The 16528-nt window shown below is 30.7% G+C and overlaps 1 protein-coding gene across 3 annotated transcripts in view; it reads right to left on the bottom strand.

Annotated features, from left to right (window-relative positions):
- The window catches only part of boi (brother of ihog), an 80169-nt gene extending 63918 nt beyond the window's left edge, over positions 1–16251 (bottom strand). For 2 of the 3 annotated variants that reach the window (XM_088258319.1, XM_088258321.1), the window contains exon 1: positions 15652–16251. The gene's annotated coding sequence lies outside the window, so the exon portion shown is untranslated. The remainder of the gene's footprint in view (positions 1–15651) is intronic. The other variant, XM_088258320.1, reaches the window with a different exon arrangement.
- Between the last annotated feature and the right edge of the window lie 277 nt (positions 16252–16528).

Below are 16528 nucleotides of genomic sequence, written 5' to 3'. Positions count from 1 at the left end.
ATACAAATTAATTTTACTAATAGTAAATGCTAAGCATGCATTCTGAGAGGAAAAAATTGTATAAATAAAGCAGATACGGATACAATATGAAGAAAAAAAAATCGATTGCATTGATACATGTTTTGTCCGCCTCCGTAGTGTAATGGTTAGTACGCTCGGCTACCGTACCGGAGGTTCCGGGTTCGATTCCCAGGGGGAGTCAAGTAAATACAAGTGATTTTTTTCACTGTAATATTTATTCAATATTACCCTGGAGGGACTGGCTGATCACCTTTCCTTCATGTGTAACGATCACGATAACACTGCGTTTATATGATGCAGTGCCCTATGCACCATTAGGGTTTGAAGAAAAAGATTTGATACATATAATTTGGAGCGAGAAAACATTGTAATAACGATCATTTCGGTATTTACCCAAATATTTGACAAAATAGCCCATAAGAAGTCAACTATGCGTATGTGTTTGTATATCTAAGTACTTATATGTTTCTCGACAATTTTATGATTTTCTGAAGTCATTAGTGGTGATATGTGGCGCATTCGACTGACTTCCGCCTTTCGAATTTCCACAATATTTTCATTTAAGAGACGCAACTGTAACGCCCGGTCCCGATTATATCTCTCCAAAAGCGCGGGAATATGAAATACTGCCAAAAGATGGACGTTCCTCTGAGTTGCGATACATTAAAGTGATTAGGGAGGTACTTAATATTCATTAGTGGACGTATATTTCAGTCCATTACGACCACCGCTGCCTGAAATCAGGGAAATTTAAATCTTGTAAAGAAATTTATTATTCACTGAGATTAAATCAGAAACTAAGAACTAAAAATAAATGATGTAATTAAAAATGTGGATCTAATCATATATTTTTAAACTATGTAGTTTATTCACACGTGTTGTTGCGTCAGTGTAATATTTTTTTTAGTCAATCCTAGTCACTCAGGTGAATACCTATGTCGCCCAACTATGTTTATACATTATTTCACTGCTTGATTTAATGTTTTTTAAAATACCGTATTTCTACAACTTTTATACGTTGTATTGACACGTCGCTCACTCCTTTCAAGAACATCATAAATAAAAAAAACTTGATTTTTCAGGAGAACGTTTTTAAAGTTTAAAAATATAATACAATATTTATTAAAAATAAATATCAAGCCACTTATTGAACTTTTTACTGTGCAACAGATCTTTTTAGGTAAGATCTGAAGGTTTTTTCTCCATTTCAAAAATATTTAGTATATTTAAAAAATATAATTAAACAATACCTTTTCTTCAAAATGCAAAAACAACACTTTCTACCCTGTAGCGGGTAAATATTAAGTTTAAAATATGCCTCTTTTACTGGGATATAGTAAATTTTATGTGCATTCCGAAAACATGCACAACTGAAAATTGACGATTTTTGATTTATGACGTTCTTGAAAGGAGTGAGCGACGTGTCAATACAACGTATAAAAGTTGTAGAAATACGGTATTTTAAAAAAACATTAAATCAAGCAGTGAAATAATGTATAAACATAGTTGATACTCTAAAAAATGGTTCATTAAAATAGTAAGAACACATGGAGTGTCAGTAGCGCCATATATGATAAATTATCGAAAATAATTATTATTATTTTTACTGTTATTAATGTCCTAACCACATGGAGCTATTGAATTATGAAATAACGAGAAAACAGATGTAAATATGAATTTTGAAAGTCGTAGAAATCGAAAAAATCGAAGAAAATACAGAAGATCAGGTACAACTAGTACTTTGAAAGTGGACTTATGTATTGTTGTATAAAAATAATAAATAATAAATAAATATATGTAATAAATAAATATCATGAGACGGAACTATCGACGCGCGTGTAGTACAAGACGCAAAAATATGTAAAAAGAGAATAATTACAACAAAATTACATGAACTTCGGCATAAAAAATTTCAACAGTCTCCCTTTAGAAATTAAAAATATTAATAAAAAAACACTATAAAACATTAAGACAATAAGACAATAAAAAAAAACTAAACAAGATAACTCCCTCTCTAAGCACAAGAGTTTGTCTCTTTTTTGGTAAGATACCGCATAAAAATATATATACCCTAGTAATATTATTTAGATATAAAACAAAAATTGTAAAAAAATGTATACTATGTTACTAATAAATAATAAATAATAAAAAAATGCAAATACAGAATGGTTTGGAGTTCTCCAATATATGCCTGTAGGGAAACGGTATGATAGTCAGTTAGTTATCAGTTAATTACAAAGTTAAATTAAACAATAAAAACTAGTAGTGACATTTACGTTTCGCAATCCAATCCAATTCAGTGTGACACGGTAAGAATTATTTGTATGTATTCTAGTTTCAGCGTTCGTCCTCTGCATTCTGGTATTAGGGCGCCTACCTCCTACCTCCGCGGGAATATTAATAGGACCGGCTGACCCAGTCCGCCCATGCCCGCTCCCAGCCGGTAGCCGGTAGGGTCTAAATAACGTCAGTCCCCGGGACAACTGCTGTTCTACTTGCATGCCGTACGCATGTGTCACCGTCGCCGATGCAAGAAAAAAAAACACTATATGTTCTAAAGCTGTAATATTATATTATTATTTTGTAAACCTTAGAGTAATGGGCACTGCCCATTATTTATTATTAAGGGATAATTCCCAATCGTCAGTATCCGTTCGGCTGCGCGAAAAGTCGGTCGTAGAAACATTTTAAATCGTGCGCAGAGACCTGGGCACGATTTAAATTATTATTATTATATTAGAATATTTTTTAGGTACAACTGTTTTTACCTTATAATGAATATCCTGTTTTCCAAAAAAAATCCTCGGTCCTAAAGAAATTAAATTTAGAAAGACAATTTCTAGGTATATTTAGTCACAACGAAATCCGTGTAACTTTTTTATAAATCAGGTTCTAGTCCCGTGATTAATGTCGTAGACTCTGAGCCAGAGGCTCTAGGATCAACCCCCACACTACATTAATTTCATTCTAATTAAAATTTATATATGTGTATATCATTAGAACATACCTGTATTTCTTTTTTGTTTATAAAAAAACACACACATTTCAAATGGATTTCTTTTAAATCGGGTCATAGGTAATAAGATATAAAATAATAATTAATTCTTCTGAATTGTCCATTCAGAAGAAATACCTTAATTTAAAAAAATAAACAACAAGGTATATTTCTCAGTTACTTAACAGTTATTCATATTTCTTCTTAAGAAGAATTATGGAAAATCATTAATTATGGAAAATGGTCGCTTTTTCGACGTCTAGCAAAATAATGAAAGTTAAGACTTTAATTGATACCGTCAGTAAGCAATATAAACTACGAATCCATAGTATAATAATTCAACTACAAATTCGGGCGATTAATAAGGATTAAGCAAGAATCAAAAGTCGATTAAAAGAGTTAAACGAATAGGCCGTAAATATGTGCCATTAACCACCAATCCACCTTGACGGGATGGTCCAACCTTTAAATGCCACATTGGACAATGGTCGACGACCAATATTTTATTGGACTAGTATTTATCTTGTCGCGACGGAAAATATTCTTTTTTTTATTATTTTTTGATGAGATGAAAATATTTTGAAAATATTCTTTTTTTTATTATTTTTTTTATTATTTTTCTTCATCTTTGATGAGATGTCAAAAAATAATATGAAAATAACTCCTGTAATTGGAGATAATCCAGATTTTGTGAACAAGTATTTGGACACACTCAAAATGTTGGAAAATATTCTCGTCTTGTTTTTTTTTCTTCAAATTATAAATCTTGTCTTGTCTAAAAAAGTTGAGAAGTTGGCCGCGGGACAGGTCCAAGGTGACACTGATCGGTTAGAAACCATAAAATATCCATGGGGAAAAGCCATCATTCATAAAATATGCTTAGGTGGAAAGAATACCAAAAAATATACGGGTTATTTGGAAAATTAATATATCAGGACTGGGATTCCATACAAAAGTTGACATTTTAACTACACAGTGAAGATAAATTTAACTTTACTTCTTGGCTTCTATGTCTAATGACTTAAGAATTTATTTGCGGTTGTCAATTTGTATTAAAAGTAGCAAAAGCTTACGAAAAAAAATATGTTTAATTTTTACTGAGTAAGAAAAGTTTGTAGTTAGTAAAGTAGTTTACAGTACATCGATACAGTTTTTTTTATTACAATTTCTTGTAAATCGTCAAAGACAGAGATATTTTTTTTAATTTAATTTTGTGAGGTCGTCTATATTTCTCATTTTTTTGCTGTTAATAATTTTTTGCATTTTGTATCGATTTCTTGTACATAATATTGTTGTAAGATGCCAACTGTTGAATCTTTTACCGCATCTACTCACTAATACTATAATATAAAATAGAGTTATCGCTGGTAGCAGAATACAAAAGAAGACCTACCTAACTTAAAATATGAAAGCACCGAAAATACTTGTTTAAAGAAAAGGGACTAATAATACGCCCATCAACTAAGCCTTAATTTTAAGATGACAAATTTGAGATACCAGGTATACAAAGAATAAAGAAAAAATGTTGATACAATACACCTACTTAGTTGAACCAAAAAAATACAATGGGTGAGGATTTAAAAGACTTTAGGAGTAAAATATTGCTTCAGTCTGAGGAATTTTGCAGATTATAACTTTTTTTTATTTGTAGATGGAAGGAATATATTTTTTCAATTAAAAATCTCGCGTATCGCTTTAAACCGTACGCTTTGGATGGCGTTTATTTGTGTTGGATAAACATATAGCCAGAACCAACAGAAAATACAGTAGCTTCTAAAAACAAACAAACGAATAGTTCGGGCTGCGGTTACCTAAGACTTACGGTAACTGGACTACATGTCACGGTAAACCTGTGACAACACCGGTTGTTACGGTAACCAACCGACTTACTCAAATTGGATCATTTTGATAAGGATTTAGATAATTTTCAATTAATTAATTATCATATTATTTTTTGACATCTGATAAGAAGAAGAATATGGAAGTCTGGGCATTTACGGGGCTGACGACCGTCATAGGCTGGTTTAAGAATTGGTGAATGTTACACACGTGTAACATTCACCAATTCTACCCATTATTGACAACCACACTACTCAAATCCTTGGAAGTTCTATATATATGAACCAATTTTTTGAAACATTGTTCTTGAATCACTAGAACTTCACTAGAGACATCTATTGGTGAGATGAAAAGAAGCTTTTTATGGAACAGAAACTCTTTTATTAGTATGTGAGGTCCGAATCCTGGATTATAATCACACGCATGAGAAACGCCAGAAAATATCATTTTCATTTTTATTATTTAAGCTTTTAATTTGACCAGATAATTTATTTACAACATTTTGAGTGTGTCCAAATACTTAAATGCCCACACTTCCATATTCTTCTTCATCTTTGATGAGATGTCAAAAAATAATATGAAAATAACTCCTGTAATTGGAGATAATTCAGATTTTGTGAACAAGTATTTGGACACACTCAAAATGTTGCAAATAAATTATCATAATTAATTGACCAAAATTTGTATGAAATACCTTTGAATTGTAAATATTCAAAACGCCGTCGTGTCGCTTTGTGTCTGAACACAAATAAATTGTGTCTTGGCGCCAAGAAAATATATGACAATAAAACGGAGCCATTTTATTGGATCAAATGATCACCGAAATCCACAAATTACGAAAACGTTACGTCAAGAATGCAAGCGAGTGACATACGTCTTTTCCGCTGACGTATCATAGAACATGAGAAAAGTCGCATTGAAAATTACGCGGCAGTATTTTATTTGGGATGAAGATTAATTAGTTTAATAAAACCTGCCTATAGAAAATGGGGATTTCCTTAACGAAAACCATACCGATAGCGATATACATATCGCTCACTCCTTTCAACAACGTCAAAAAACTTGATTTTTCAGAAGATCGTTTTTTAAGTTTAATAAATATAATACAATGTATTAAAAACAAATATCAAGCCACTTATTGAACATTTTACTGTGCAACAGATCTTTTTAGGTAAAACCTGAATGTTTTTTCTCCATTTGAAAAATATTTTGTAAATTTAAAAACATAATAAACAATACCTTTTCTTCAAAATGCAAAAACAGCAGTTTCTGCCCTGTAGCGGGTAAATATTAAGTTTAAAATATGCCGCTTTTGCTGGGATATAGTACTTTTTCTAGGCATTCCGAAAACATGCACAACTGAAAATTGACGATTTTTGATATATGACGTTCATAAAAGGAGTGAGCGATATGCATATGTCTGCCAATATGATTTTTAGGTATATATAACATGTTCAATTTTTTTTTACACGGTCGAAATTGTAACTGATCAAACATGCTTTTTACTACTACTAACGACATGATTTTTTAATTCGATTATTGTCGAAATCGAAAATCTAATTCGATTATTGTCATGTTTGATGTTTTCAAATGAAAATGTTTCGATAAATAAAGTTTTATTTTCCTTACAATTTTGAGTCATTTCACAAATCATATAAAAATACAAAAAGATCGACATAGCGACGGTTTGTTCGGTCAATTTGTTCAATTTATAATAATAATATTTTTGGATAATATATAGAGCGCCATCTTCGTAAAATACTACCTTAAGGGCATTATCGTATCGTCAAAAATATATATCATTACATGTCTAATTGAAATTAATATGTTATTTGTTCATATTATATTGTATTTTGTATTAGATTAGGCAGACCGCCAAGCAATTGTCGCAACGCTACTTCCTACAGGTCAAATTCCAGAAAATTTTCTTTATTCTCCCAGTGCGTTCCAACAGATAATACGAAAATAGGTTAATGATAAATTTAGTTAACCTACTGAAAGAATTCGACTAATGAGCTAAATCTTTCGACATCGCGGAATATATAACATTCCAATTTTACGAACTGCAGCTACTAGTCTTTCTAAAGAACAAGTAAATATGTAGAGAAGAAAATAACCACAAAAAATTAATAAATTGAAATACGATAAAAATTAATTAATAAAGGTCTCCTATTTAACTTGTAGAATACGATATGATGATAAAAATAATAATTCTTATTTTATTCCGGCTTGACTAAGCGGTGAGACCAATACTTAGCCAGCCATACCTGTATTTTGTTTACAGCTACAAAGTATTATAAGAATAAAATAAATGAATTAAAAAACAAAAATAAAATAGAAATATTGTAAATAACATGAATACAGGATAGATGATGTGAGAAAATTAGCTCGATGACAATCGCAATACTATGGTTCAGTGTTGCCTGTAATTCTAAAAATTATTATAAATACTTTGAGCTTTTTTTAAGTACAATGATATATGTACCTACGTATCTAAATATATATTATAGCGACACTCAAAAACAAAGAGCTTTGAAGTTATGTTTTGGTATAAACATACCTTATACTGCCTTCAATGCCTAGTCGAATTTAGAAATAAATAATAAACCTATCGTGAACAACTACATCAATTGAAGAAGAAATTAAGTGGGGAAAAAGTAATGTTAACGAACGAAATTGCTCAAAATGGTGGAATTTTTAATACTTGACTTTCCATTGATAACTATTTATATAACTATTAATGGGTATTTTTTATCTATGGGGAAACATATATGGTATATCTATTCACACTCACAAGTCATAAAAATACATAATTAAAAAAAAATTAATTAATAACCCTATTTTAATCAAAATCCTTTCCGCCTTCCAGTGTTGGTAAAATGGTCCTTTATCGCGTTGCGTTTAAAAGATGATAATCATAAAACTAAATTTTATTTACGATAATAATACTGATAAGCCGAAATTCAATGCGCTTGTCCAGGTTCTTCAATATCAGCGTGATTAACAAAATAAATCAGTAAATAAAAAATATTTTTGTACTACTTTTCTTTACAATAATCTTAGTAATATTAGTTTATAATCACACACCGAGATTTATTGTCTATCGGTTTCGAGACGTACCCGTCTTTTCGTCAGGACAATCAGTACACCAGCATTTATGCAAATAATTTTGCAAACTATTTGCATGTCCTGACGAAGAGACGGGTATGTCTCGAAACCGGTATACAAAAAAATCTCGAAGAGTGGTTATTTTCTAATATTACTAAAATTTTTGTAAAAAAATGTTAAGTAAAAATGACTAACCACTTAAGAAAAAAAATAAGATTTTTATAATTTTGTGTTTTTTTTTAATGTTATTATTTTTTATTAAATCGAATTCTTATATAAAAAATATTATACATATCGCTCACTCCTTTCAAGAACGTCATAAATCAAAAATCGTAAATTTTCAGTAATGCATGTTTTCAGAATGCCTAGAAAATGTACTATACCCCAGAAAAAGAATCATATTTTTAACTTAATATTTACCCGCTACAGGGCAGAAAATGTTGTTTTTTCATTTTGAAGAAAAGGTATTGTTTAATTATTTTTTTAAATAAACTAAATATTTTTCAAATGGAGAAAAAACCTTCAGGTTTTACCTAAAAATATCTGTTGCTCAGAAAAAAGTTGAATAAGTGGCTTGATATTTATTTTTAATACATTGTGTTATATTTTTAAACTTTAAAAACGTTCTCCTGAAAAATCAAGTTTTTTGATTTATGACGTTCTTGAAAGGAGTGAGCGATATGTTAAATGCATCAATTTGAAAACAAAAAGAAAATTAAAATTCCCACCAAACGGAACGAATATTTTTTCCAGGATTTGTTTTTTAACGATAGTTTATAAATAATCCCAGATTAGTTAGACATCAACAGACACCTTTCATATATTTACATTAACATAACGATACAATAAAACATACCTAACCACATCCCACACGAATTGCAAGTGGATGTCGGTTTAACATATTCGAAATTCCTCGGCTATATTTTTAATACAAGCATTAGACGCCAAATTAGGATTATTACGAAGAGCACTTAAAGTGGTTAGATCAACTGAGATATCTATAAATAAGGCAGAAAAAACTCATTAATATCATACAAATAACGAGGTCATCGACATGTCGATACGACGTGAAAACGACTGTGAGTAAAAGATATTATAAAATAATATGCGTTTAATAAAAACACGAGTACCTACACTCGAATGGATTAATATCAAGATGTGTGATTATTGGCTAGTAAATTGATATGAAAAATCACAAGACTATCTGTAGCATTCTTATTGAAATATGTAGAGAAATAAGGGATATATGAAGGTTTAAACATTACATATTTTTATAAAACGAAAAACGTGCGTTCGCATGCGTCATCAAATTTTCGTCATCGAACGTTTTATGACGTCATATGGTTTATTGCCTATGGTTTATAGAGCTGTAATAGTAGTTGTGTGAATTGTTTATTTACCACTATACTACCATTTGTGTGATACAAATACGAGGGGAGGTTGGGTGGACCGTAGACATCAACAAATAGAGCCGCCAATAATTTAGCAATGTAACCAATATTAAAATAACTTCATCGTTTCTGTGACGTCATTCATTGCCAACTTACGAAAATAACGTTTTTTCGAAGGCGAATTTTCCAAAAGAAAATGATGAAAGAAAATATTAATTATATCGGCTGTTATAAACACAAAACAAGTCTAATACAATCCTTTATAGATTGAGTATGTTAAATTAGATATTCCTCCCGTCTGACAAAGATCCATTGTTAAGAAATTCGTGATTTTGTTGACAAACTTATTAAAAACAAACTCCGAATTTACAATCCATACGTATTAGAGATTAAAAAATAGAAAATATTAAAATACTTTAAAAACTGCCTATTACATGAAAACACTAAAAAAGTACAAGGAAATTTATACTAAGTAAATATCCCCTTAATTAAGAAAAATATATAAATATTGAGTGTATGTTCCTCTCGAAGCACAAGAGCTTAGTCTCTTTTTTGGAGAGGCACAGCGTAACTAGTATGAGATATTTTATAATAAGATATGTGTAGCTAATGAATTAAATTGTTATATTTTTGTAAATACATATTTTGAATAAATTAAATTAAAGTAAAGTCACAAATGAGACGAAGGATTTATCGATATTAAAGATAATATGTTATTCACCATACGTATAATATACATATGTGTGTATGGATAAATCATTCGTATAGTGAATAATTCAGTTTCTGATGTAATAAATATTTAATATATCACCCAAATGATGCATAGGGCACTGCATTGGATCGACGCAGTTTTATTTTGATCGTTAATTACAACAAGGTGAGGTGATTGGTCCAGCGCTCATTCTGGGATGTATTGTAGAAGTAAAATATATTTTATGCGATACAGATGAGGTAAGAGAAGGAGAGGATTAAAGACATCACGGATATATTGCAAAGGAAATGGAGGCGGAATGTAGGAAGGAAGATGGGACAAGCAGAATAGCAGCAATGGATAGGCAGTAGGGTTTTTTTTAAATATGGGAGTTGCATTTATTTATTTATCTTGTTTATTATGTAAATGGTTTAAAATAGATCGTTGAGTGGATTTTGTTTCTTCTAACTAAAAAATGTTATACTTTAATAGCACTAAGGGTTGCATACCTGTACTCTTTTTGTACCTGTACTCTGTACATTTTTTTTACCTCCACAACAGCATATAAATCCGTTAACCATAGATAAAAAATAAATAGAGACTAGGATTTTCTAATTTTAAGGATAATATGACTAGAATGTCTTTGTAAGTTGGAACCTTGTTATATATATAGTTCGTAATTCGGCCGGTTTAATGTTTTATAACAAGTCGGCTTTTCGGAATAAATTGCAGTGGTAATCTTCAGGAGTATTATATTACAAATTGTGTGCTTTTCCTTGTTATGTTTTCACCAACCATATATACCTACATAATAATACGCTTGAAACTGTTCTTATAATAACACGGATCCTTCCTTTGATCGAAAATCACACTGTGTCCATTAGAGTTCTATGTATAAGAACAGAATTCGTAATAAAAGGGGCACAACTAATAAATATTAAACATTTTTTTTTAAATTTAATATAGTTACATTTTTAAGTACAACATAATACATTTTCTAAATATTTATACATATGGCAAACTTTCAGTTTTATATTCGCTGTGCCTCTCCAAAAAAGTGACTGAACTCTTGTGTCAAAAAAGGGACTTACACTCGTGGTTTAATGTTTTATATAATTAATGGTATAATAGTCTTTTTTTATATATTATATATATATATATATATATATATATATATATATATATATATATATATATATATATATATATATATATATATATATATATATATATATATATATATGCACTAAGGAACTTGTACATAAAACAGAATGCAACATTTTGTCCGCCTCCGTGGGGTGATGGTCTGCACGCTCGGCTACTGTACTAGAGGTCTCAGATTCGATTCCCAGAGGAGGTCAAATAAATATAAGTTATTTTTTATCTTATATTTATTCAATATTACCCTGGACTGGTACCCAAAGCGGAGGGCTGATCACCCTTCCTTCATGCGTGAACGATCAAGATAACACTACATTTATGCTCTATGCACCATCAGGTGGGGATAAGGATTTGGAAAAACGTTCGCGTTAAAAAAAGAATAAGGGAACTTGAAGTCTTGAAAAAATATGTCTAAAATGGAAGTAGATTAGTCTATAAATTATCAAAAACTTCAAATCCGACTCTTATAAATTATGAAAATCTAAACTCAGTATTAACGTGGACATTAAGGCCTTATTTGCAAACATAAGCATAAGAATTTAGTAAGCGACCGACTGCGCGAGGGGCCACACGTCTTGTGTATATATATATATATATATATATATATATATATATATATATATATATATATATATATATATATATATATATATATATATATATATATATATATATATATATCGAAAAAATATTTATTAAATTTTTATAACTCCTTACCTATTAATAACTCTTTTATTTTCAAAATCATTTATTTACTTCGAAGAAAATTTGTTTCAATACAAAAACAGTGTAGAGCAAAAAATTCACTTCACGTCAAATATTACCTGGGTTTGAAGAAAATTGAGTTGCGTTTCATCGTATGTTGGGCGTTAATAAAATTCGTAAAATATCCAGACTTGCACCGCTATAATGCCGAGTGCATCCCGAACTCCATCGCGTGCAGCCGATCCCAAACTCCTCGCCTCGTCGGCGGTTTTACAAGTCTCGTTATTTATTTATAATTTATACTGCACACTGCAGCAGCGAGCGGTCGCTCGGCCGCGGCCGGCGCAGTGACTAGCCCGGGCACCAGGGGCACGAGGGCCGTGCCCGGGCACGGGGTGCCATAGGGCCGTGCCCGGGAACGAGGAAAAACAGTACTCATACAAATATTGATTAAAAAAAATATGTCCCAAGACACTTTTTTTTAAATTGATTTAATCATTTATTTGTAAATATGGATTTCGAAAAACATCCTCGTTTTCATGCTTTTATGCGAAGTTCCTTGTTGATAGCCTGTTCAGCGAGTGTTTTTGCCTAGTATTTTCCCGAAATTATAGTAACTTTCAACATAAAGAGTAAATCCACTCACGAGTAGGCATAGGCTATGAAACTTAAAAAGTTGAAGCTTGAGTAGGGTCATAATAAGCGGTGTTGCATAAGCCGTAGGTAGATTTCAGAGTCACTTGGACGTTAGGTAATTCAACAAAAAAAGATGGCCTTTTCACGAAACAGGACTGTCAGACACGAAGGACTAAATTAAAATAAAAGTATGTACTAATTTTCAGGCATAACAAAAAAATATTTATTTATTCTTACAAATTCATTCGAGAACAAAAATATGGGTCTTTTGACATCACGTGTACGAATATTTAAAAAAATATATAAAATACTTAAAAACAATATATTTACATTATCATAATGTTTTACGATTTGCTGATAAAAAAGCAAGAAATCTTTTAAAGATTATTCACGGGATAAAGATAATACATATATATAAATAAATAACATATTCAGATTATCTTCCTTTTTTGTACAAAAACTTTTTAATTATTTTAATCATTTTAATAACTATAAATATGCATATCGAAAGAAATTTTCCCCACCTGCTCGCGTCAATTTACAAAAATATCCTCGGTTTTATGCAGATTTCTCATTAAATTAAAAATAAAACACTTTTTTTACCACTTGAGTAGCGAGTGTTTTTGCCTAGAATTTTCACTCATGAATTACTTGAGATTATAGTAACTTTAAACATGAATAGTAAATCCACTCATTTGAAGCCCAAGTAAGTCCAAGTGATGTTGCATAAGCCGTAGCTAGGTTTCAGGATCATTATACGTTATGTAATTCAACAACAACAAAAATACTATTTCAGGATTGTATTTTGTTGCGACTAGTTTCGGAAGCTACAGATGCTTCCATCTACAGATTTAAATATAAACTCCTTATAAAAAGGTGTTTTATTTGTAATTTAATAATGTCATACCATAAAGTGAATGCTGAAACAATAAATAACGTACCGCTTTCTCATAATTACATTTGCAGTTATATTTCTCATATTACATATCGCTCACTCCTTTCAACAACGTCATATATATAAAAAAAAAACATGATTTTTTTAGGAGATCGTTTTTAAAGTTTAAAAATATAATAAAATGTTTTCAAAATAAATATCAAGCCACTTATTGAACTTTTTACTGTGCAACAAATCTTTTTACGTAAAACCTGAATGTTTTTTCTCCATTTGAAAAATATTTTGTATACATTTAAAAAAAAAATAATTATGCAATACCTTTTCTTCAAAATGCAAAAACTACACTTTCTGCCCTGTAGCGGGTAAATATTAAGTTAAAAATATGCCACTTTTGCTGGGATATAGTACATTTTCTGGGCATTCCGAAAACATGCATAACTGAAAATTGACGATTTTTGATATGTGACGTTGTTGAAAGGAGTGAGCGATATGTAGTTATATTGCAACCACCAAAAAAACAGCAAAATACTTTATTTTATAACTCTCGGCGGAATGGGGTATTTGCACTTGGGAGGAATACATATTGGATTTAACATACTCCCACACATAGACTGCGCTTTTAAGATTTTCTTAACGCCATTTGTTCGTATGCGTGCTTTTTGAAGTGTAGACAGCTTAATCCTTTTTATCTCCCTTATTTCTTTCAACACACATCCGTATGCATGATCATACTTCTCTAGAAAAATGTTATTTGGTCCAGCGCCCCTTTGAAACTAGTAATGACCCATCAGTGCCTACGTACGGCAATTTTGCTAACCTTCGCGATTTTAATTGAATTTATTTAAATTTGCCAATATCCCGGTGGTGAATAAATCAGGGGAGAGAAACGTAAAATATTGTTCCCATATGATACAAAAATATTGAGAATATCTCGAATATCGCAACTATTTAAAACCTTCAGTACAACAATTACAATAGATAGGTTGGTAGGTACCTGGTGATACCTCACTGGAAAATTGTGACAATAACTATAAGTAAGAACTTATTATTAACTCATTTTATTTGACACTGTTTTAGTAATCATTCGATTTCTATGGACTACGCATTCAAGTATACAAAAGTTTATACGCAAAAACCTACTTATTATAAATAGTTGATATTTAATCTATCAATATAATTTGTGTGAATATAATTTCAATTTATATTGAAATGTACTTCTATATCAAATGTCGGTGACTCTATGTACAAAAATTAGTACCAAAGTAGGTAAGTACATAATACTAGAATAAAAACGTAATATTTTACCTTTTTAGGAAAACATATGGGTACACATTATTCTCGTATTAGATAATTGATTTAATTATGTAATTTACTTTTGAAGAAATTGAATATTGTGTTCATATGATTTACAAAAATATGTTATATCAATTCATTTTAAATATACTATTTTCGTAGACTTATGGAAAGAGACCAGTTGAACAAATTAAGAATCAAGATGTGGCCCAATGTGCTCGAACCTAGAAACTCTGACACAAAGGTCCGTGACATTAACCAAGTGACCACAACCTGACTCCGAATATAACAAAAACAAAATAATTTTTTGCATCAAATGACAAATATTTAAAATAAATTTTGCATAAAAATGATGGTAACTCTATTTTGTATAACATTATATATTTTTTTTATTTTTGCTTTGCTTATATTTACACAAGGATGTTATTAAATATTTTTTTTTTAATTACAACCCTTTTGTGTGGTTAAATCCAGTATTTGTGTGCAAGGATTTGACTACACACAAAATATGAATAAAATCACTATTTATTTTAATCATTTGAAGCATTTCGTAAGTATGTGAAATAATTCACGGATCCCGTGTTAGATTCCCGGGTAAGTCAGCTTTACAGATTTTTTTTAAATTCACCGGTTCAAAAGGCTTGTTAATTGAATAGTTAAAAATTTCGACACAGCTGTGTTCTACTGCATGCATATCTAATTTTCGTTATTACTCGCAACAAAATTTTGCACATTGACCGAACATAAAAATGACAATGTTTAATAAAATTCAAACTATAAATCATGTTCTTTTTTAAATAAATATTTTTGATGCAATGTCATGTGCACCGTAAATAGGTGATAATGTAAAATGAAGATAAATACAAAATATTATTATAAAAGGTAGCTGTTTTAAAATAAATAAATAAAATCTCACCTGTCGATACAGCGATCACATCTGCATACTGCAGCTTGGAGAAGGAAGATCCAGAAAAGTCTCGACTAAATTACAAAACTTTTCTTTTAAAGAACTAAAATGTCTAAAACAATATTGTTTTCATACAAAATATTGTTCTCACTTCAAACAAAAACAAAAGCCGGCGGCGCACATAAACAAAAATAAAAGAACGGGATTGGCCAATTATTATCAAGCCTGTGTCCGATCAAAAGCGCGCAGTCGCGAAAATTTTAAAACGGGGCAATTCAAAAAGATGATATTGTAATATTTTGGAGGTTTCACAGGATACACGGGAAGGCTTCCCTTTATTCAAGAACTTGAACCTGCAAGATGGCTTACGGCACGCCGCATTCCACAACAAACTTATCCAGTTTTATGGTAACTTTTAAATTGTCCGCACGGAATCCAAGTAAATAAATCACGCGCACCATTCAACACCGGTAAGTTTGAATACTTCCCGACAGTTTTTATTTAATATTATTGTTTTTATTACTGGTTAACTGCGGCGAAAACGCCTGTCAAATTCTGTATTTTGCCGATGCGGACGGCGACAACACCAACCGCGGACGAAACAAAACTGTTTTAAATTTAAAGAAAATACTGGGATGGCGTCTCGGCTCGACCGGCCATGTTGTAAAACGCATTCCTTGGCTGTCTATATAGCGGTCTCTGTCTATCGCCAGCCGGAGGGATAAATAAGATAGAGATAGATAGAGCAAATCGCTCGTTCTGTGAAGTTCCCTGTTGATGACCTGTTCATCGAAACAGGGCTGTCAGTCACGAAGGACTAAATTCAAATAAAATTACTAATTTTCGGCAACAACGAATGAATATTTATTTATGTTTACAAATTTAT

This window comes from Brachycentrus maculatus, unplaced genomic scaffold (assembly GCF_059751285.1).
Source record: "Brachycentrus maculatus isolate JH-2025_06_01 unplaced genomic scaffold, ASM5975128v1 h1tg000092l, whole genome shotgun sequence".
Taxonomy (NCBI): Eukaryota; Metazoa; Arthropoda; class Insecta; order Trichoptera; family Brachycentridae; genus Brachycentrus; species Brachycentrus maculatus.
Note: the sequence above shows the minus strand (reverse complement) of the source record. Positions and strands in the feature narration are given on the sequence as shown.